Here is a 23,317-nt window from a genome sequence, read left to right on the forward strand (position 1 = left end):
TATAGGGGCACCCCGGCTGGGCAAGTGCCCCGTTCGTCTGCCACTATATATAAATGCAAAGTCATTATGGAAGTTTCTCCCATCACCACAGAGGTTTGCTAGAGCTCAGCCAGAGTGGCCATCGGGTTCTCGGTCACCTGTGTTACCAAACATTTTCAACTCTGGTTGTTCAGTTTAGGTGGGTGACCAGCCCTAGTTGTGGTTGCTCCAAAACTCCTTCCATGTAAGAATTCTGCAGGCCACTTTGCTCTTGTGAACCTTCCCCAGGTCTGCTCTTCAACACAAATCTGCCTCTGAGCATTTCAGGCAATTCCTTCAACCTCATGGCTTCCCAGGCGTTTGCCCATCCTAATCGTGTGTAGTCAATCGAGTGGACCACAGGTGGACTCCAAACAAGGTGTAGAAACATCTAAACGGTCATCAACAGAATGGGATGCACATTTCTATATTCTTGTTTTCGGTTTCAAGTGTCACTTGATGAGGATAAAAAATGAATTTAAATAATTTTAGCAAAAGGTGGCAACATAACAAAGTGTGTCAAATGTGAAAAGGTCTGAAGAAGGCACTATATATATTTATATTATCTCTCATCATTTCAGATGCTCTTTCGGTGAGCTTTGTGGCTATCAGCTCTGGCACATATGAAGTGCCCTCCATGTCCGCAGGTCTGATTTTATTTTTATCTGCATGTCTCACTCCTGTGGTTTCTGTGGCTGTCCAGCTATCTGCTGCTCATTCTCACTCTCTGCTCACAGATGACTTGCTATTGTTATGTTTGACATTTTCTGCCCTCCCTTCAGAGCATAGCTGTGTTGGACCCTTCATGCCACATAATCCACCCCATGTCCCGCCACCCCTGGAAATCTAAATTGGTCAGCAGTCGTAGTTAAGTTTCTCTTCATCTTCTTTTGTTCTCTAACTAAACCACTCGTTTACATGACAGTCTTACTGGTTTAGGTGAGTGTTTCAAGTCCAGCACTGCATATGTCAGTTGTGGTCTCTAGAGGGTGCTGTTCAGCCAAACTTAACTGTTACCTATCAGGCCCAAATAAGTCAAAAGAAAAATCTACACATGCGAGTTTTACTGGCTCAGTAAGTAGGTCTGTCTCAGGTAATGTGTACTGTCGACTCTAGGGGGCACCGGTGAGTCCCAAATAGCAGACACAGCTGCAGGTTAAAACAAAGTTGTTTAATTTTATAACACTATCATGACAGGCTTTTAGGTCAGTCCACATGGCAGAATCTAATAAATCAAAATCTCTCTACACCTTGTGGACCACCCAGGCGGGCACTGCCACCTGAACCCGACACAGACAAGCGTGGGACACAAGGTCAAGGTACACACATTTTATTTTTTACTTTCCCTTGTGGGAAACGTCTTCCCCATCTCACTCAAGCACAGCAACGCAGTCCGAAGCACAGCACAATGAACAAACAATAAGTCTTCCTCGTTCTTTTCCTTCTCCGCCACTCCTCAGGTCAAGCTTAGTCTTCCTCCTCTCGACTCTGGCTCCCTGAGAAGTGGCTGCTGGATCTTTTTATAAGGCACCCAGAAGTACTCCAGGTGCTTGATTATTAATTTCCAGCAGCACTTCCCATAAGGGCTCAGCAGCTCCTGCTGCAGCACCCCCTGACGGCGCCTTGCAGATCCCAACAGGGATGCACCAAACTCCAACTCCCATGAAGCCCTGCAGGAGTCCGACGCACCGCTGCAACCCAGGGGGGTTGCCATCTAATGTCCTCCCGGCATGGAGGTGTCCCGGCTGGGGCACGCTACAACCTCCACAGTGAGCATCATCCTCTTCCTCTTGACTCTAACCCTCTGACAGAGATGAGGTGGCTTCTTTTATGCTGCACCCAGGAGCACCTCCAGTGCCACAACACTGCACAATGGAAGCACTTCTGGGCCGGACGGAAGCCCCCCCCAAAGTAGGGACAATGGTCCCCTGCAGCCTGGCAGGATGCAAGTACCCCAACAGGGCTGACCATCCGGACTACAACTTCCACCATGCCCTGTGGGCGCATAGACAGGAGCTCCACCAGGTAAATGCTGCCACCCCATTAATAGGGGAACATATGCAACTATATGACTTATTTTTGGATTGTGCCCATCACTGAGCGCCATGAACAATTCTCAGTTAAAATACAAGTACATCCATCCGTCCATTTTCCAACCCGCTGAATCCGAACACAGGGTCACGGGGGTCTGCTGGTGCCAATCCCAGCCAACACAGGGCACAAGGCAGGAACCAATCCCGGGCAGGGTGCCAACCCACCACAGGACACACACAAACACACCCACACACCAAGCACACACTAGGGCTAATTTAGAATCGCCAATCCACCTAACCAGCATGTCTTTGGACTGTGGGAGGAAACCCACGCAGACACGGGGAGAACATGCAAACTCCACGCAGGGAGGACCCGAACTCAGGTCCCCCAACTGCAAGGCAGCAGCGCTACCCACTGCGCCACCGTGCCGCCCCAAATACAAGTACAGATTCTACTAAATACCGAACTGGCACATGTATAAATGCAGACAAAGAACAAGATAGAAATGGATTAAACGTAAATGGAACCCAACAACATCTGTCCCATAATTAACTGATGAACTATGGCCAGTTGACAATGGTGGAGATTTAAACCATACAAGAGAAAGTCAAAAATAAAGTTGCACTCCTGGAGACTTCGGCCAAATGGCTGCCACTACTTTTGTAGTGGAGTTCTGTGCTGGCCATTCATTCTGAGGGGAGAAAATGGGACCCTGGGAAGTGGACATCCTCTGTCCCCTCGCTAAAGGTAGTGACACCCACCCTGGCTGGAATGTCCATCCATCCGTTGTCTTTCCTACTAGTGACCCGGTCAGGCAAGCAATCGCCCTCCATCCTCAGTTCATTCAGCTTAAAACTTTCACATCCCAAACACCGCTGTTACTTCAGGTGGGCTCTGTCCTGGGGCCTCTTCTTTTTATTTTTTAACTTCTTACCCTCGGCAATACCTTTCGTAAATTTAACATTCATTTTAATTGTCATGCTGATGACACCCAGCTCTACCTTGCTAGTAAACCCACTTCTTCTTTTCCACCATCTTTGCTTATTGACTGCATTGCTGAAATTAAATCCTGGTTTTCTTCAAATTTTCTTAAATTAAACAAAAGTGAGGTTCTCCTCATTGGTACAAAGTCATCATTATCCAAAGCTGATAATCTTGCACTTGCTATTGGTAACTCCTTTGTTTCTCCTTCACCTCAGGTCAAGAGTCTGGGTGTCATCCTCGACAGTACTCTGTCTTTCCAATCTCACATTAATAACATCACCCGGTCTGCTTACTTCCACCTACGTAATATTAAATCACTAGTCATTTAGCCCGTTACAATAACTAGAACAGTAGTGCATAAACATTAGTAGGAACAGTCTATATTAAATGGCAAGGGACTTTGACCTCATTCTTTTTGTTGGTCGTATTTTTCTTTCTTTCAGCCTTTCTTTTGCTGATGTTTACTTGCTGAGCTGACCGTTCTTCGTGGGCTGCCGCCGTGTCTTTAATTTTCTGTGACAGTAATACTGTCTTGTACGGCTCTATTCAATAAGGGCGCGCACAAAAAGGCGAGCTTCAAAAGGGCGACCTCAATTGAGCGCAGCGAATAAAGGCGTTCGTAGATAATTTAGTTCAAATGGCTCTGGAATATGTGAAGAGCAACAAAGGTGCAGATCTTTATTTACGCGCGTCTTTATTCACTGCGCCCAATTGAGGTCGCCCTTTTGAGGCTCGCCTTATTGTGCGCGCCCTTATTGAAGGATACCGTCTTGTACGTCCGTAATATACCTTTAATTTTCTCTGGCGGTAATACAGGCGTGCGCGTCGGTAATATGCCTTTAATCTCCTCTGACAGTAATACTGGCTTGTATGTGGCTGTAATATGCGTCACTGTATTGTGTACCTTTAATTTCCTCTCGCAGTAATACTGGTTTGTATTTCCGTAAAACGCCTCTAACTTTCTCTGACAGTAATATCGCGCATCGCACCGTGCCCTGCGCATGCGCACTTCATCAGAAGACACCCACACACGGACATCTGGACGCACATACGGATTTTATATATATATATAGATACTGTATTGTTGGAACTGAATGAAAAATACCAGGTTGGTACCACAATGAATCTGCCAGTTTTGAACTGGTACTCTACTGCCAGTATCTCACACACACACACACCGACAGATTTTGAGCTCTCATAAGTTTCCATCCAGTTTTTTGCGACGTTTTGTTATCGACAAACAGAATATACGTAAAAAAAATGTGCAAAATTTGCTGTCTCCAGCCTGTTTCCATACAACTGGCTTTTTATCGATAAAATGGTGTGCGTGATGACATCACCCCCACCCCCCCCCCCAAAACGAACTGTCGCATAAGTTTTGTTGTATCGCGAAAAAAATCTGTCCTTGAGCCGTTTCCATACATAATTTTGTGTATGTCGCAAATTATCTACCTTTTGTTTTCCACGTTACACCCCCTCCACTAAACAAAGAAACAAAGAAATGGAGAGATTATTCAGACAGTTTTTTGAAATTTGCCAGCTTAATAATAATAATAATAATAATACTACATTTTATTTATATAGCGCCTTTCCCATGCTCAAGGCACTTACAGAATAAATAAAGAACGGCAGAATATACAGTATATAGCATTGTACAAACCAGATAAATAAATAAAGAAGATTAAGACAGTAAATTCTGAGAAAAAAAACAGACCACATAACTGATGGTCTCGCACACACATACAGGTTACATGAGCATCTTGACAGAGAAGTAAACTGAGAGAAAGGTAATAAAGTCAAGTAGAGCTAAAAGACAAACTGAACAGATGAGTTTTGAGTTGTTTTTTAAATGAATTCATGGAGTCAGCTGACCTGATTAATTTTGGTAGGTCATTCCAGAGTCTGGGCGCTATACAGCTTACTGTTATTTCAGTTTCACAAATAATTGGAATTGTACATAATATCCGAAGACAACAGCAGAATGAAGCAGTTGCTTGTCTGGTAGCCCTAGAGCTCGAAGAAAGTACCCCAGTGCGACGAAACCCACGGGTATGGGAGAGACGACGGAATAAGACCTTCTGGGAGGAGGTGGTGGAGAGACACTTCACAGAAAATCTCTGGCTGCAACATTTTAGAATGACACGGCCGACGTTTGAGATGTTGTGTGGATTCATCAGTCCTGATGTTGCGCCCATCACAGGTTGCCACCGACCACCGGTTCCAACCCAAAAGCGGATTGCCATCGCCCTTTACAAGCTGGCAACCTGCGCCGAGTATAGAGTAGTTGGAGAAACTTTCGGGGTTAGTAAAACTACCGTCCATCGATGTGTATATGCTGTGTGCACCGCTATTAAAGAAACATTAATGCGGCGTTATGTCAGACTTCCGACTGTAGCGGAGGCCAATGAAATTGCATACCGCAATTCTTTGCTGCATCTTGTGCCACAGATTTACGGTGCGCTGGATGGCACGCATGTGCCTATTCTTCCCCTGACGGAAGGCTACCGCAATTACATTAATCGCAAAGGGTGGCCATCTATTGTTCTCCAGGCCCTTGTTGATGACAGGTGCATGATACGAGACATTTGCGTTGGCACTCCTGGAAGTGCCCATGATGCAGCTGTGTTTGCAGCATCGGATCTGTACAGGTGAGCCTACCTTTCAACATCCCTTCTCAGTGCGATAACAACTGAATTAGTACTGTAACCTGCTTCCCTTAAGGTTTTTAATTAAAACTGAAATTTGAATTAATACAAAATAACGACATTTAATCAAAAAAAAAAACTCTCTTCATCAGACCATGCGAACCGCTCCGCCATTCTCGTTTTGATTGCACGTGATGAATTGTGACACATTTATTTGCGTTAAAGCCCTTTTTTTCCGACAAAAACTGTTTCCAATGTAGTTTTTGCGACATCTGAAGTATCGATATGGAATTTATGCGCTAAAGTTAAACGGAAAAATATTATGTCGACATGTACAACATTTTATCGATAATTAGCATTTCCATCAGCTATATCGGTAAAAAAAATTTGAAGGGCTAAATATTTTTTCGCAAAAACTCCTTGGATGGAAACCTGTAGATAGTGAGTGGTTTTCCCCAATCGAGAGCTAAAGCACGCTAATCCTAAAACAAATTATTTTTGCGTAAATGAATTCGTTTTTGCATTTCCATTCAGCGAGTATAATGGAGTTGTAAGGTTGTATTCGATGTCCTATAATTCCAAAAAAATGGAACTCGAAGTGAAAAAGAAATACTGCCAGTACGATCAGTTTGTGTCGGCCTCCTGGTCCTCCTCACGATGAAGCGGAGTGAATTTCACACAATTTCATAATTGAGGGGGCATTGGTGCCCCTCGGAGTGTTGACTGCGTTGTCTCATGTACTGGATGTTAGTTTGAAGATGGGGTGGAGTGGGGTCCTCTTGGGGTCTCGAGCACGCTTATAGATGTAATTTAAATCGAAGAGCGGGGTTGGGTCACCCTTGGGGTTTCGAGGGCGCTGGTATGCAGCCATTTATTGTCGGTACTCAGGTCAATTCAAATGAATAGAGACGGCAGCAGCCCACGCCCAGCATTGCCAATAAGCATCGAGATTTGGTTTGATAGCACAAAGTCTGACTGGAAGGGTTGGGTGAAGGGGTCTTTCTTGTCACCTTGCCGTGGCCGTTAATGAGCGGGAGACTGATGTGAAGAAATCGGTCAGATCCAAACGGGAGATACGTAGCAAACACTGAAGCACAGTCATTTTGACGAGGGGGGCTTAATATCTGATTGGCCGGATTTTTTTTTTTTTTTATTAATAAAAACATTTCAAAATAATGGTTGTGCATCACCTGCGGTGGGTTGGCACCCTGCCCGGGATTGGTTCCTGCCTTGTGCCCTGTGTTGGCTGGGATTGGCTTCAGCAGACCCCCGTGACCCTGTGTTCGGATTCAGCGGGTTGAAAAATGGATGGATGGATGGTTGTGCATCACAGGGTGATGATGAATAAACTGATGGGAACAGACATCTGTTACACGTGACACTTAACATTTCGTCGCCTTGAAGACCCACAAGCTTTTCCAAGAACGTTTAAAAGGCTGACTACATAAAAACTTTCAGCCGGGAAGCCGTCTCTGTTCTGTTTTGCTGACAACATATATCACTCTAATATATAAATACACAGTATATATATTTTTTCTCTCGAGAAGCAAAATTCAAAGTCATGTGATTTTTGTTGGTTTTAAAAAAACAAACCAGAAAGATAAGGACGCATTTCCCCTCTCCTGCGTTCTCTGCTGCGGTGTCAGTAGGTGGCGCTGTCTCCTTTTGGGCACACCTGTCCATTTGAAATTCAGAAATCGGCTTCAGTTGTATACCATTCTGATAATATCCTAGCAGACTTGCAAAATAAATATGTGCTGCTCAAACACCAGATTAGTCCTAGCCAGTGCCATCCCTGGCTACAGACCATAATGATAAGGGGGGCATCTGAAATGCATGGACTGATAAACAGCAGCACTCGCGCCTTCCTGAAGCCAACAACACTTACGCAAAAGCTTCTGCTGGTGGGAGCAACGACCTCGGGAGTTATAATGCCGTCTGTGACAAAGGGCATGTTTATTCACTCCAACACCCACGAACACGAGTACTGACTTATTTGACTGACAGCTTTATCCAAGGCGACCTAAGACATCGGAAATACAAGACGTTACATTGCTTTAGGTCACGGGTGTCTAACTCCAGTCCTGGAGGGCCGCAGTGGCTGCAGGTTTTCATTCTAACCATCTTCTTAATTAGTGAGCCGTTTTTGCTGCTAATTAACTTCTTTAGCATTCATTTTAATTAACTTGACTCAGACCCCTTAGTTATTTCTATTTCCTTAATTAGCAGCCAAATAATAGTGAGACACAAAACAAGCCGCCACATGACCAGCTCACCTGTGCCCATCACACAATATTTGAAAATACAGAAAGGTGAAGGTCTCAGTAAGGCTGATCTCTCAGGTCACCAAAAACATATTGATGGTGTTCTTAGAAAAAAAACAGAAAATCAACAGTTTTGGAAATGTCTGCTGTAGCAGAATGAGAGCAGCAACAAGACAGGGAATTAAATAATGAGTTTAATTAACAGCAAGAATCAGCTTCTCATTAAGAAAGTAGTTGGAGTGAAATTGGTTGGAGTTTGAAGCCCCAGTTTAGCTGGTCATCTGATAGATAGATAGATAGATAGATAGATAGATAGATAGATAGATAGATAGATAGATAGATAGATAGATAGATAGATAGATAGATAGATAGATAGGCACTATATATATAATAGATAGATAGATAGATAGATAGATAGATAGATAGATAGATAGATAGATAGATAGATAGATAGAAAGATAGATAGATAGGCACTATATAATAGATAGATAGATAGATAGATAGATAGATAGATAGATAGATAGATAGATAGATAGAAAGATATATAGATAGATAGATAGAAAGATAGATATATAGATAGATAGATAGATAGATAGATAGATAGATAGATAGATAGATAGATAGATAGATAGATAGATAGAAAGGCACTATATAATAGATAGATAGATAGATAGATAGATAGATAGATAGATAGATAGATAGATAGATAGATAGAAAGGCACTATATAATAGATAGATAGATAGATAGAAAGATAGATAGATATATAGATAGATAGATAGATAGATAGATAGATAGATAGATAGATAGATAGATAGATAGATAGATAGATAGATAGATAGAGGCACTATATAATAGATAGATAGATAGATAGATAGATAGATAGATAGATAGATAGATAGATAGATAGATAGATAGATAGATATATAATAGATAGATAGATAGATAGATAGCACTATATAATAGATAGATAGATAGATAGATAGATAGATAGATAGATAGATAGATAGATAGATAGATAGATAGATAGATAGAAAGGCACTATATAATAGATAGATAGATAGATAGATAGATAGATAGATAGATAGATAGATAGATAGATAGATAGATAGATAGATAGATAGATAGAAAGGCACTATATAATAGATAGATAGATAGATAGATAGATAGATAGATAGATAGATAGATAGATAGATAGATAGATAGATAGAAAGGCACTATATAATAGATAGATAGATAGATAGATAGATAGATAGATAGATAGATAGATAGATAGATAGAAAGGCACTATATAATAGATAGATAGATAGATAGATAGATAGATAGATAGATAGATAGATAGATAGATAGATAGATAGATAGATAGAAAGGCACTATATAATAGATAGATAGATAGATAGATAGATAGATAGATAGATAGATAGATAGATAGATAGATAGATAGATAGATAGATAGAGGCACTATATAATAGATAGATAGATAGATAGATAGATAGATAGATAGATAGATAGATAGATAGATAGATAGATAGATAGATAGATAGATAGATAGATAGATACTTTATTAATCCCAATGGGAAATTCACAAGAGGGCCGAATCCTTAAAAACAGGGTTATGAAAATGAAGGGAAAACGAATTTAATTAGCAGTGGAAACTGGTCACTGATTAGAAAAAGGGTCTGAATGAAAACCTGCAGCCACTGGAGGGCCCGGAGTTCGTCACCCCTGCTTTAGGTGTTCCAGTTGGAGGACAGGCAGGTAAAGTGACTTGTTTATGGTTTTAAATCGTCAGCAGCAGGATTTGAACGCACGACCGCAGGGTTTGCAGTCCGAAGCCTTAACCATTACGCCGCCTGACACACGCTCCATTTACATTTAATACATACAGTGCATCCCGAAAGTATTCCCAGCGCTTCATCACTGTTTCCACATTTTGTTATGTTACAGCCTTATTCCAAAATGGATTAAATTCATTTTTTTCCTCAGAATTCTACACACAACACCCCATAATGACAACGTGAAAAAAGTTTACTTGAGGTTTTTGCAAATTTATTAAAAATAAAAAAAGCACAGCTGCTGTCCTTTTGCCTCACTGCCTTGTCTCTTGCGGGACGTCATATTGTCTTCCGAGAAGATCACATCTCGACCCCAGTTTTTTTTATTACAATAGAGAGATATATATGTATACACAAGTATATGTGTGTGTATGTGTGTGTATGAAAAGGTAAGTACACCTCATTAAAATGCTTTTCCTTTTTATCATAAATGGACATATCAGGATTTGCTATTCATTTAACCATTCATTAAACTAAATATAACATAACAACCTTCAGGCCACATTTACATTTTGTAGTCTACTGTATAACTGAATAAAGTAGAAGTACAAATTTATCACAACCTCAAATACCTCATCCGGCACCAGTAGCTAAAACTTCATGACAGAGAAGATCTTGTCTGACTCCATCTAAAGTAAATCCTCAGACATTTTGTTTGCTTCAAAGTGTGTGTTATCACCATGCGAGATCGAAAGAGCTCTCTGAGGCCTCCAGAAAAGAAAAGAAGGTTCCGAATGCCACTGAGTTTGGGAAAGGAGTTCAAAAGATCTCCAAACAACTAGAAATCAACCATCCCACCATCTGGAAGATTTCAAACAACAAATCATTAAAGTTCAGCCCAAGAACCAAATGAAAGATGCGGAATGAGGTCTTCTCTAAGAAGCCCTGAGGTTCAACATGGGACCTACAGGTAGCTCTTGCCCCGTTGATGCTGAAGTGCACAAGTCTACCGTTAGAAAGACATTGCAAAAATTTGATTGACATGAGAGGTGTACCAGGAGGAGATCAGAAAGAACATCAGGGCCTAGACACCTAGACAAAGACCAGGGGGGTATTTTCCATACGTCGCTTAAATCATCCGAGATCAGATGCCTCATCTTGGATGAGTTAATGCCAGTGAAACTCATCTGGGATAAGTCAGTTTCTCAAACGCAGCCGTGTAGTAGATTAGTCGAGAAGGATCTAAACATCAGAGATGAATGCGCGCGCCCGTGCTGGGTGAAAAGCCCATATATATTGAGTCTAGAAAACATGATCAGCAAGTCTTTGATAGGCTGCAACAAAATGACGAAAGAACGGGCGCATTTTTTTTCACATAAGCGGAGCAAAACCTTTTTTATTCGAAGGACATGAAGAATTTCAAGATTTAATATGCACAAGGGGTAACACTGCAAAAGCAGCCCAAACCAGAAAAGACAAAAAGTCTGGCAAAAAGTGGCCGACAAATTAAACGCTAAGTAGTGTGCATTGTACTTATTGAATGCAGTGTTTCATTTCCTATGTGTCAGATTATCCATCCATCCATCCATTTTCCAACCCGCTGAATCCGAACACAGGGTCACGGGGGTCTGCTGGAGCCAGTCCCAGCCAACACAGGGCACAAGGCAGGAACCAATCCCAGGCAGGGTGCCAACCCACCACAGGACACACACAAACACACCCACGCACCAAGCACACACTAGGGCCAAATAATTATTATTTAACTAGACAAAGAGCCCGTTTCGACAACGTAAGATGAAACGGGCACGAGTGGAATAGTAATAAGTATAAGCACCACAAACCTGATATCGGTGTATTGAATGAATGCGTAATTAGGCCTGGAGCTGTAGTCGAAATCGCCTTTCAGGCCTCTAGAGCTTTAATCGAAGTCGCCTTTCTCTTTGAATTTTCGCATCCGTAAATCCGCCGCCTGCCACGTTGTCGGTCTCGTAAGGTTTTTCGGCCAGCTGCACAGAAGGTGACTGCGCATTCGGCTTCGGACAGACGTGAGTGAGTGAGTGAGTGAGTGAGTGAGTGACTGGCAAATTATATATAAGATATGTCATAATTCCAGATCAAACGGGAGAACATGGGAACATGAAGTACAAGAATATACTTCAAACTGGTAAATATTGGTATATAACTATTTAAAGAATTGACGTAAAGAATCATATATAATATCCATCCATCCATTTTCCAACCCGCTGAATCCGAACACAGGGTCACGGGGGTCTGCTGGAGCCAATCCCAGCCAACACAGGGCACAAGGCAGGAAACAATCCTGGGCAGGGTGCCAACCCACCGCAGTCATATATAATATAAAAAACATTAATTTTAAAGCTAATAAGAAAGCAGACAAGCAAAAAAACAGGTGGAGGTCCACGCGGTCCAGACCTAACCCCTGCAGAAGAGTTGGCTCTCCAGCAAAATGCCCGTCGCCCTGTTTCTGAGGGCATTCCAGGGGGAAGCTCCTCCTCAGAACCAGTGGCAGGATGCAGTGGTCACTTCATTTCGGGTAAAGGATGGTCATTGCATATATTTGTCCACAATGTGTGCCATAGGTATGTTCCATATAGCCCTCTTTTTTGTTGGGTCAGTTGCAGGGAATGTCATATCCCTAGAACCTGTGTCTGACCAACGAGATATTGACGAAGGTCAAATATTTGATGAAGACACTGTGTCTGATTATTCATCAGGAGGAGAGGTACATTTTCCAAATAATGTTTGATCAAACTCCACTCTGATCAGTCCCATGTGCCCCAATCACATTTGGAAATCCTGGTAATGAGAATGTTAGGCTGATTGTGAGATTCTTTATGGAACTTTGGGTGTTTTAGCCTGTGTGTTACCTACCTGCAATGGCATGAAACGCCTCTTTTATTGTCTGCACACCTCAGGTGTCCAGGAAACACTATGAAAACAAACTACACTTTTAGATAGTGTCAGAGGGGGACATTTTTTTGTGCACTGGGTGATTCCATTAGGCACCCATTGTTGGGACTGGGGGGTGAGAAGTTAAAAGGCTGTCTGCAGGATGGAGGTATTTGCCGTATTGCAAAGGAGTCACTTTGGCTGGTTGAGATTACAAACAATACCAAGTAGTGATAACAGAACTGCTCCTTCCTTGGAGATAGATAGATAGATAGATAGATAGATAGATAGATAGATAGATAGATAGATAGATAGATAGATAGATAGATAGATAGATAGATAGATAGATAGATAGATAGATAGATAGATAGATAGATAGATAGATAGATAGATAGATAGATAGATAGATAGATAGATAGATAGATAGATAGATAGATAGATAGATAGATAGATAGATAGATAGATAGATAGATAGACTGACTTTGTTCTGAATACACACCTTACTGATACAAAAAACAATATTAAATTAAAGATTGATAATAATGCAGGTAAAAACAGACAATAACTTTATATAATGTTAACGTTTACCCCCCTGGGTGGAATTGAAGAATCGCATGGTTTGGGGGAGGAACGATCTCCTCAGTCTGTCAGTGGAGCAGGACGGTGACAGCAGTCTGTCACTGAAGCTGCTCCTCTGTCTGGAGATGATACTATTTAGTGGATGCAGTGGATTTTCCATAATTGATAGGAGCCTGCTGAGCGCCCGTCATATACTATGTATAAATACTTATATGTATTTACCTGAAATTAACATGTTTGACAATATTGGTTTCTAATCAGCAAGTCTGTACTCATTAATGGTTGGTAACAATACACTTTGTTAACTTGTGTTTTCATTAATTGTTAAACCCAGGAAATTTAGATGTGCCATTGATTAAACTGATTGTCCAGGACTGACATCATCAGGGACTGAAGGAGATTTAAACTCCTGGGCAGCAGAAGGCAGGGGGACAGTCCACAGAAAAACGCTGCCAAGACACTCGGACAGAGCATAGGGACTCGCAGGCAGACAAGGGTACGTGGTTGGCACGACATGAGGCACAAGGATGGCAACACTTCCAGGGAGGAAGAGACAGCTCCACAAGGAGACGCCGGTTCTGGGTTCAGTGAGAGAGGGAAGCCGCATGAAAGGACCAAGCAAAGCTGACAGATGAGAAATGAGGCGTGCCGAGGTCACAGCAACACAAGGAGCTCAGGGTGGAAAAAAAAAGGAACAACGAAGAGATGCTGACAGGGAGTCAACAATTTGACACAACTTCTGTTGGGAAACGTGTGTCTGGTGAACAGAGTGCATCTGTGGAAAGTTGAACGATTAAGTGTTGGGGTAACACACTGTGCAAACTGGACTCTGCACCACTAAAGGTTGTATCCTCCAATTCTGTTTTTTAACGGACTTTTAGAGTATGGACTGTGTGTTTTCCTTTTAAAAAAAAGGAAATTTGTTCCTGGTATGTTTAGATTTTGTTATGTTCATTTATCTTTTTAATGTACTTAATATTGTCTTGTGTAATAGAACTTACTGTGGCTTTTTTTTCTGAAATTACTGTTGTGCCTTTCATTGTGTGTTTACTCACCGCCCAATTTAAAGAAACCCGTGTGCTATTTTCAGTAAATTTCAGGAGTTCCCAGTCTCTTAATAAAACTGGGTGGTGTAGTCAGATATTTTAATGGTGACAAAGTTGGATTACCTGTAAGTGTGACCAGACACCTGTCACAATAGATTTTCCGCATCGCCTACAATATATAAAAAGTGCCACTTGCAAAAACCCTCAAAGCAATTCCTACTGTCTGTGTGGTTGTGAGAGCCCGACTTCACCAAGTTGGACTTTGAATATAAGGTGCTAATAAATCTTTGAGGTACAATATTCCCCCTCGGCTAAAGCGGTATCTTTCGAAAAGAATTTCCTCCGGGAGCAATAAAGGATCTTGCCGATCGCGCAAAACCCTCTCTATATGAAATTCTCTTCGTATAATTTGTGCCCCGATACCAATTGGTCGCTCATTCATGAACGGTGAAGCCCTGACTGGATGAATTCCATGCACAGACACTGATTGAGTGAGCTAATCCTTGTTTACACCGAACAAACCTGCTCCAAGCAGGTTTGAGGATTTAGATGTGCTCCAATAACAACACATCCAGCAAGAGTTTCGAAAGACCAACAGTTCAACAATTACATCCAGCTAAACAAGTAATCCACGTACAAAAAATACCACCCAGGCCTTTCATTATGCCCTTAACATCAAAACAACAGCTTTCAACTCAGCTCACTAGCTAGACTTTCCAGCTCTTTGTTCTACATGCTGAGTGCCAGAAACTGGATGGTAAGCCACCGCCTTCCATTTTCTTATTCCCCAATATTTTTTTTTTTTTGTTCTTTATTTCGCCTTATACAATTTCTTGTATTAGGAATTTGGTAGTTTTCGCATACCCCTTGGGGTCAGAGCGCAGGGTCAGCCATTGTACAGCGCCCCTGGAGCAATTACAGGTTAAGGGCCTTGCTCAAGGGCCCAGCAGAGCAGTGGCCTTTTGGCAGTGACGGGGATTCGAACCGGCAACCTTCAGGATACCAGCGCAGATCCTTAGCCTCAGAGCCACCACTCTGCCCCAATATGAACGTGCTGCTTGAAAAGCCAATAAATATTTCATACCAACTAACTGCTAAAATGGTCATTCCAATCCATTCGCTTTTAATTCAAATACTTTCAAAAGCTTTCATATACGGACACTTGCTTTGCTTTCACTTCTTTAATTCACTCAGTTTTCAGTCCCATTGTTCAACTCATGCCCTGCAGTCAGCAATGGCTATACAAACTCACACAGGCAAAAACACCCACAGGTCCATGAAGAATCTCACAATCAGCCTAACATTCTCATTACCCAGGATTTCCAAATGTGATTGGGGCACTGGATTGTACGCTGATCCGAATAATCAGACACAGTGTCTTCACCAAATATTTGACCTTCGTCAATATCTCGTTGGCCAGACACAGGTTCTACACTGAAAAAAAAAAAGGGAAATGGCAGGTTGTTACATTTACAAGAATGTATTTACTTTATATTACATGTGTTATGTTCCACTTTTGAACATAACTTGATCATGATTAATTAATTGGATCTTGTGGGATGTGCAATATACTAATTTCAGTCATTTAGGTAGAAGTCAAAATAGTTGTATTGAGTCTTCACCAGAAATTACGCACCAAGCGGATTTATCATCAGCAGAGGTTGGAGAACGTGGCGTAAGGTCACGTGACTTTCAAAGAAGCAACAGGTTGTTCGTTTGAGTTATTGTCGCTGGTGTAGAGCAAAAGGTTAGCGAAATAAAAGTTTAAAAAAAATAAATAAACATACACATACACACAATGAGAAATATTCAGACATTCATTTAAAATACTTAATCACACAGACTAACGTTACTCGGTTTTGCGTTTTTTGCACTCTTTTAATGTTTTATTAAAGCATCAGAATTAAAAGCTTTTTTAAAACAACCAGATATTTCAATTAAGGTCAAAATTGAAATCCTTTTTTTTTTTGTACACCACTCTATACTTTCCTTTGAATTGACTGCATGTGATTGGTGTGGCGCCTCCGAGCAGCTATGAGTCGAGGTAATTCTTGGTAGCGAAAACCAATCAGATCGCTTTCTGCTACCAAGATTCTACCAAGAATTGAAAGCTCGGGCCAATCGCGGCCCGTATCGGCTACCATTCACAACCCGGTTCGGCTACCAAGAATTGGCGAATCACGGCTCGTGTTGGCTACCAAAACTCAGAAAGGGCGGGCCAGCCTCTTGTCAGTTAAAGTATTCTGCAAAAGCTTGTTCGAGTTTGCACACAGACGCTTTAGGATTTGCGTTTCTTTTTGAACTTTCTAAAAATGTTACTCACGAGTGTCGGTTTGTACAGATATATTTACATTCACGTACACATTTTTGAATGATTTTTAATCATTCTTGGTGCAGTTTATTACATTTATTAAATATGTGCAAAACGTGTAAAGACTGTATAAATATAATAAACATTGAATTGTATAACCATAGTTTCATTTTTTATACTTAACACTAATTTCACAAATCGTTCATATCAATGCTAATACAGAATAATTATAGTTATACTCGATATTAACCTGGATGTTATAAAATATGCTTATAAAATAGACCTACACTTTTCATACTCAAGACGATTCTAATCGTGCTGTAGAACAGCATATATGTGGGGTACAGGTCGTAACGTTTTATTTATTATGAACATGTTCTACTTAAGTTTGCATATGCTGGGTTTATGTCCAAATGTTTGTTAATGGCGTTTTTGTCTGATAGCCAAGATTTAGCCAGTTCTCTGGCACTTTTAGTACTCGCCTTAAATCTTACTTGTACATTGTCCCAGTTAAACGTATGTCCTGTTGATTTTGTATGCGTATAGATCTGTGATCGTGAGTCCTTCCTTCTGACGGCGTTGCGATGTTCCTGTATGCGAGTTGCAATTCTTTTTGATGTTTGTCTCATGTATACCGCTGAGCAAGAACTGCATAGAATACTATAAACTTCGTTTCGTGTTTCTGCTGTCAATTTCTTGTTTTTTGCGTTGAAAAGGACCGTGTGCAGATTGTTTGCGGGTTTCTGTGCTATTCTGATGCCTGATTTGGCCAGGATATAAAAGATGATCCGCTGTGACAGCCCTAACGGGAGCAGCCGAATGAAGAAGAAGAAGAATATATATAATTAACTAAATGGTGTGTGTGCTCTTTACTATAAGTATATAAACATTTCCCTTCGCAATATTCCAAATATTTATTTTTACCTACTTCAAATTAATTAAATGTCAGCATCAACTAGAATATATTACTTCCCAAATTTTATAAATACATACAAACACAAGGCTATGCACTATTATTTATTCATTCTTATTGTGCTTCATTTTTATTGTACCCCTCTTGATTATCTTTGCGGCCGTCTGAGACCATGGTAAAGGTGCTATATAAGTAAGTGAAATGTGTTATTATTTGTTATAATTATGATTCAATAGAATTTGCAGGCAGTTTGTTTAATTGTGATTTTAACTATGCTTGTTGTCCATGTGTTCCTTAACAAATCAATCAGTTTTTCTTTAATCAAAAAATAAAAATAAACAACTAAATCTGCAAAGTAGAATTCAAAGCACCGTTCGTCGAAGAGAAAGTTTAAAAAATATATATATATATTAGAGATATATTCTTCCATTCAGCAATGTGCCATGAGCGGGATTCGAACATGGATCTCTATGATAATTCTTGGTAGTTCGTCTCTCAAGAATCGCAGCTATACCTCGAATAATACGCGATATCCTCGGCGCAGCTGTAGCGCTTCTGTCTCGTACATTCCGGAGACCCGGGTTTGCTTCCCGCGTCCTCCTTTGACATGAGCCGTGTTTATTTAACATAATTAATTTAACAGAGAATAAAAAAGTTTCATTCATTTTATATAAAAATATCATGTTTCAGAATATAATAACTTAGTGTATTAGGCATAATTAAATTATTTTTGATGAAAACAATTTTATTATGTGCAACCGATGTACAGTGGAACCTCGGTTTGCGAGCATAATTCGTTCCGAAAACGCAAAGCACTCGTGTATCAAAGTGAATTTCACCATCTTAATACATAATTCGCCTGCCTCCTCACTCACTCACCTCTGTCAGAAGCCGAATGCGCAGTCGCCTTCTGCGCAGCTGCCCGAAAAACCTTACGAGACCGACATCCAACATCACAGCAGAGAAAGAGAAAGGCGACTTCGATTAACGCTCTAGAGGCCTGAAAGGCGATTTCGACTACAGCTCCAGGTCTAATTATGCATTCTGATTCAATTATGCATTCATTCAATACACCTATATCAGGTTTGTGGTGCTTATACTTATTACTATTCCATATTGTACTGGAAAATTCATCATTCAATACTATACTATAGGCCTGGAAAATTCATCAACTAACAGTACAAGCCTGTACAGTAATGAGTAAAGCGGACTACAATCATTACAAAACAACTTCTTCGTTAATTATCATTTGTTCTTCATACACTGCTGACACAAACTCGTGCCCGATTCATTCTTACGTTATCGAAACGGGCTCTTTGTCTAGTAAGAAATACAGTAATCCCTCACTTATCGCGGAAGATAGGTTCCAAGGCTCGACCGCGATAACTGAATTTCCGCGAAGTAGGGACACCATATTTATTTAATTATTTAACGTGTATTTGGACGTTTTTAAACCCTCCCTGTATTGTTTACAACCCACCCTTTACTCTATTAATAACAGGGACAACTGCTAAGCAATATGAAATCGGTAGATAAGTTTACACTTACTGTATAGCGAAGTACACGTAGCTATATATGACGTGATGATGGTGATGAATATGCTGCGCAGTAAAAATAATGACGATGAAGGTGATGATGACTTTTACTGCGCAGCCGATGACTGTATTTAACGTCTCTTCAGACGGCGGTGCCATTTCCTGGGGCACCTCCTCCACGGTTTCCGAAGGTGTATCCATAGTAGTAGTAGTAGTAGTAGTAGTAGTAGTAGTAGTAGGATCTGGCTCTTTTTTGCGAGGCTGCAAAAACATTGTGATCGGCAGTTGCTGCCGCTGCTTCTTTTTCCGGTCGAAGCGCAGCTTGTAGGCGATCATGACGTCGTCAACCTTGTTGCAAAGATTCCTAAAGCAGATTCCATCCAGACTTCTGCCTTATCACGTCTACTTGCAACTCGTTTTGCACCCTGGTTAAAGGACACTGCGGCCGTAGATCTTATATGCTTTTCCTCCTTTTTAAATAAAAAGAATTGTGGACTCATTGATGCTGTAATGGTGTCCTGCAGCGGTGTAGCTGTTCCCTTCCTTCAACATATCCAAAACTTTTACCTTTTCTGCAATCATTTGCATCTTCTGTTGGCGCTTGGACATGGCCCCTGAAGCAGGAGCACGTTAATGCTGAATGAGTGAGATGAGACTTCCTGGTTAATGCAGCACTCCGTCGCTGAGCCAATCAGCAGCACACAGGAACTTAACTGCGTGCTCTGATTGGGTAGCTTCTAAGCCATCTGCCAATAGCATCTCTTGTATGAAATTAACTGGGCAAACCAACTGAGGAAGCAAGTACCAGAAGTAAAAAGACCCATTGTCCGCAGAAACCCGCGAAGCAGCAAAAAATCCGCGTTATATATTTAGATATGCTTACATATAAAATCCACAAAGTCGTGAATCCGCAAAAAGTGAACCGCGAAGTAGCAAGGGATTACTGGTAATGGAAACTCAGATGATTCACTCCACAACCCAAAACTATTCATATAAAAATGATTAATACAAAATCCATCCATCCATTTTCCAACCCGCTGAATCCGAACACAGGGTCACGGGGGTCTGCTGGAGCCAATCCCAGCCAACACAGGGCACAAGGCAGGAAACTATCCCGGGCAGGGTGCAAACCCACACACCAAGGCCAATTTAGAATCACCAATCCACCTAACCTGCATGTCTTTGGATGGTGGGACGAAACCGGAGCGCCCGGAGGAAACCCACGCAGACACGAGGAGAACATGCAAACTCCAAGCAGGGAGGACCCAGGAAGCGAACCACAGGTCTCCTAACTGCGAGGCAGCAGCACTACCCACTGCGCCACCGTGCCACCCCCTTTTATTTCCTCCTCATAGAATTCCAGCACGTAAGTAAAACACGACCTCCCTCTTCTGAGCCCACGCTGACTGTCCTGTCCTTGCCAGGTGTTGCTCAATCCTATCCTTAATAATTCCTTCCATTAATGTTCCTGTTAAGCTTACTGGCCTATATTTACTTGGATTTGCCCGGTCACCCTTTTTTATATAATGGGATGATATTTGCCATTTTCCAGTCCTTCGGAATCTCTGCAGTGTGCAGTGACTTCCTAAAAATATGTGTCAAGTCGATGCCAGAGACTGCAAGTCAGTGATAGGAAATGTCGACTTGAGGGGGGCAATGCCAGCTCTTACAGCCTTTAACTTTTTTTAACAGACAGAAATGACATACAGTATCTGTACAGTTTCAATGAATTAATTATTAAAAAGTCAAAATTTCTCTTTTCTCAATTAAATCTAAAGATACCATTTAAATCTGCAGTGGGTTGGCACCCTGCCTGGGATTGGTCCCTGCCTTGTGCCCTGTGTTGGCTGGGATTGGCTCCAGCAGACTCCCGTGACCCTGTGTTCGGATTCAGCGGGTTGGCAAATGGATGGATGGATACCATTTAAATGAAGATCAAATCTGGATGTGTCCACATATCTTAAAAATGAAAATTAAAAAAAAAAAAAACATTTTATGGACTCTAATTACTTTTTATATAACTAAATACAAAGAGAAAGAGCAAGAAATACCATCAAGTCAGGTCAGGTTGGGGAGTCTGCACTGGTACAGCACATTGGCGCACCCTCCACACGACGAAACAACTCGGGATCCCCCTACACCAGTGACAACGTCAGCTCCACGCCAAATAAAAATAACTCAAAAATAAGAATCAAGAGTAAAGACTGAATCAGTTTCTGAATGCTGTGAAACATACAAACACAAGGGACGTACAGTATAAGCTCTGACATATGCAGCCCAGTCCTCAAAATATAGTATCCACATTATAGATAGATAGATAGATAGATAGATAGATAGATAGATAGATAGATAGATAGATAGATAGATAGATAGATAGATAGATAGATAGATGAAAGGCACTATAGATAGATAGATAGATAGATAGATAGATAGATAGATAGATAGATAGATAGATAGATAGATAGATAGATGAAAGGCACTATAGATAGATAGATAGATAGATAGATAGATAGATAGATAGATAGATAGATAGATAGATAGATAGATAGATAGATAGATAGATAGATATAGAAAGATAGATAGATAGATAGATAGATAGATAGATAGATAGATAGATAGATAGATAGATAGATAGATAGATAGATAGATAGATAGATAGATAGATAGATAGATAGATAGATAGATAGATAGATAGATAGATACTTTATTAATCCCAATGGGAAATTCACATTCTCCAGCAGCAGCATACTGATACAATAAATAATATTAAATTAAAGAAAGATAATAATGCAGGTGAAAAACAGACAATAACTTTGTAATATGCATTTTTATATAAAGTAAGTCTTGGTGAAACAGCTTTGGAAGGCCAAAAATTTCTTAAATAACCCTATGAAACAATACTGTTTTCCACTGCTTAGACACATCAAGCAGAATTTAACAATATATTTGATGGGCCATGTAGATGTTTTTCTCATTAAATAAAGACAGCCATATAAATTACGTGGTCCAGTCCCACCCTTGGGAAATGAGCTTCTATCTACCGCAGCCAGGTGTTACGTGGGCGACCCCCTTGGCCTGGTCCAGCCACTCGGGTCCCCCAATAATGAGGATCTTACGAGTCGGATCACCCTCGGGTAATGGTGCCACGTGGCTGTAGTGCCGTAACTGACGCTCCCTCACAGTGCAGGTCATGTGCCTCATTCGGGACTCCATGAGCAACACAAAGTCAAACCAGCGGGACCCAAGGAATTTCCAGAGAGACACAATACCAGAGGAGTCCAGTCTTCGTCTCAGGTCACTGGATAGCGTCCATGTCTCGTAACCATATTGCAATACAGGAAGCACCAGGACTCTAAAGATTTGGACCTTTGTCCTTTTGTACAGATATCGGGAGCGCCACACACCCCTTTCCAGCGACCTCATGACCTCCCATGCTCTCCCAATCTGTCTACCGACTTCATAGGAGGAGTCACCATGAGGTAAGTAAACCTCTCGAGGAGGTCGACACGCTCTCTGCAGACAGACACATTTCTGATGGCTGTGCCCATGAGGTCATTAAAGGCCTGGTTCTTTGGTTTTTATCAGGACTCTCACAAGCCCAGACACTCAGACTCCTCACTCAGTCTCTTGAGCTCCCCGATCAGAGCCTCCATTGACTCCGCGAAGATCACAGCAACATCAGCAAAGTCAAGATCCGTGAATCTTTCTTCACCAACAGATGCCCCACAGCCGCTGGACCCCACGACTCTGCCCACCACCCAGTCCATACAAGCATTGAACAGAGTAGGAGCAGAACACACACACCACTGACGAACCCCAGAATCGACTGTTAAGAACACAGAGGGTCTGCCTCCACTCTCCCACAGTACCAGGGTACAAGCCGGCCATGATATCCTGTAACCTCGAGGGGATCCCGCGAGCTTTACGAAAATCGACAAACTATGTGTGTGTTTAAACAGATATATTTAATATACATTAAATATTTAAAAATACAAGCTCACACATAATGTACTTTAGTGCGCAAACCCAACCGAAGTGATCTTTCCACGTCGCCCAGTAACCAGCAGCTTAACTCAGCCCGGCGCCGCACGTTTTATTTCTTCCATTTTGAACAGTTAGGTCGCTTTTTTGTTTTTTGTAACATACACGGGATAGGAGGAAGAGAACGCGGTTTCGAAATTCACCAGACACTACACATTTAAAACAAAATAATGATCACCATTCAGTTTTATATTTATTAGAAAAGAGAGCCATACATTAAGCTGCCTGCGAAACTCCGATCCGAATTCGGGGCATCGTCGTTGT

The 23,317-nt window shown here is 41.3% G+C and overlaps 1 protein-coding gene across 6 annotated transcripts in view; it reads right to left on the reverse strand.

Moving 5' to 3' along the window:
* The window catches only part of LOC114656996 (uncharacterized), a 146,344-nt gene that overhangs the window by 42,455 nt on the left and 80,572 nt on the right, over positions 1 to 23,317 (reverse strand). The window lies entirely within an intron of this gene.

This window comes from Erpetoichthys calabaricus, chromosome 9, assembly GCF_900747795.2.
Source record: "Erpetoichthys calabaricus chromosome 9, fErpCal1.3, whole genome shotgun sequence".
Classification (NCBI taxonomy): Eukaryota; Metazoa; Chordata; class Cladistia; order Polypteriformes; family Polypteridae; genus Erpetoichthys; species Erpetoichthys calabaricus.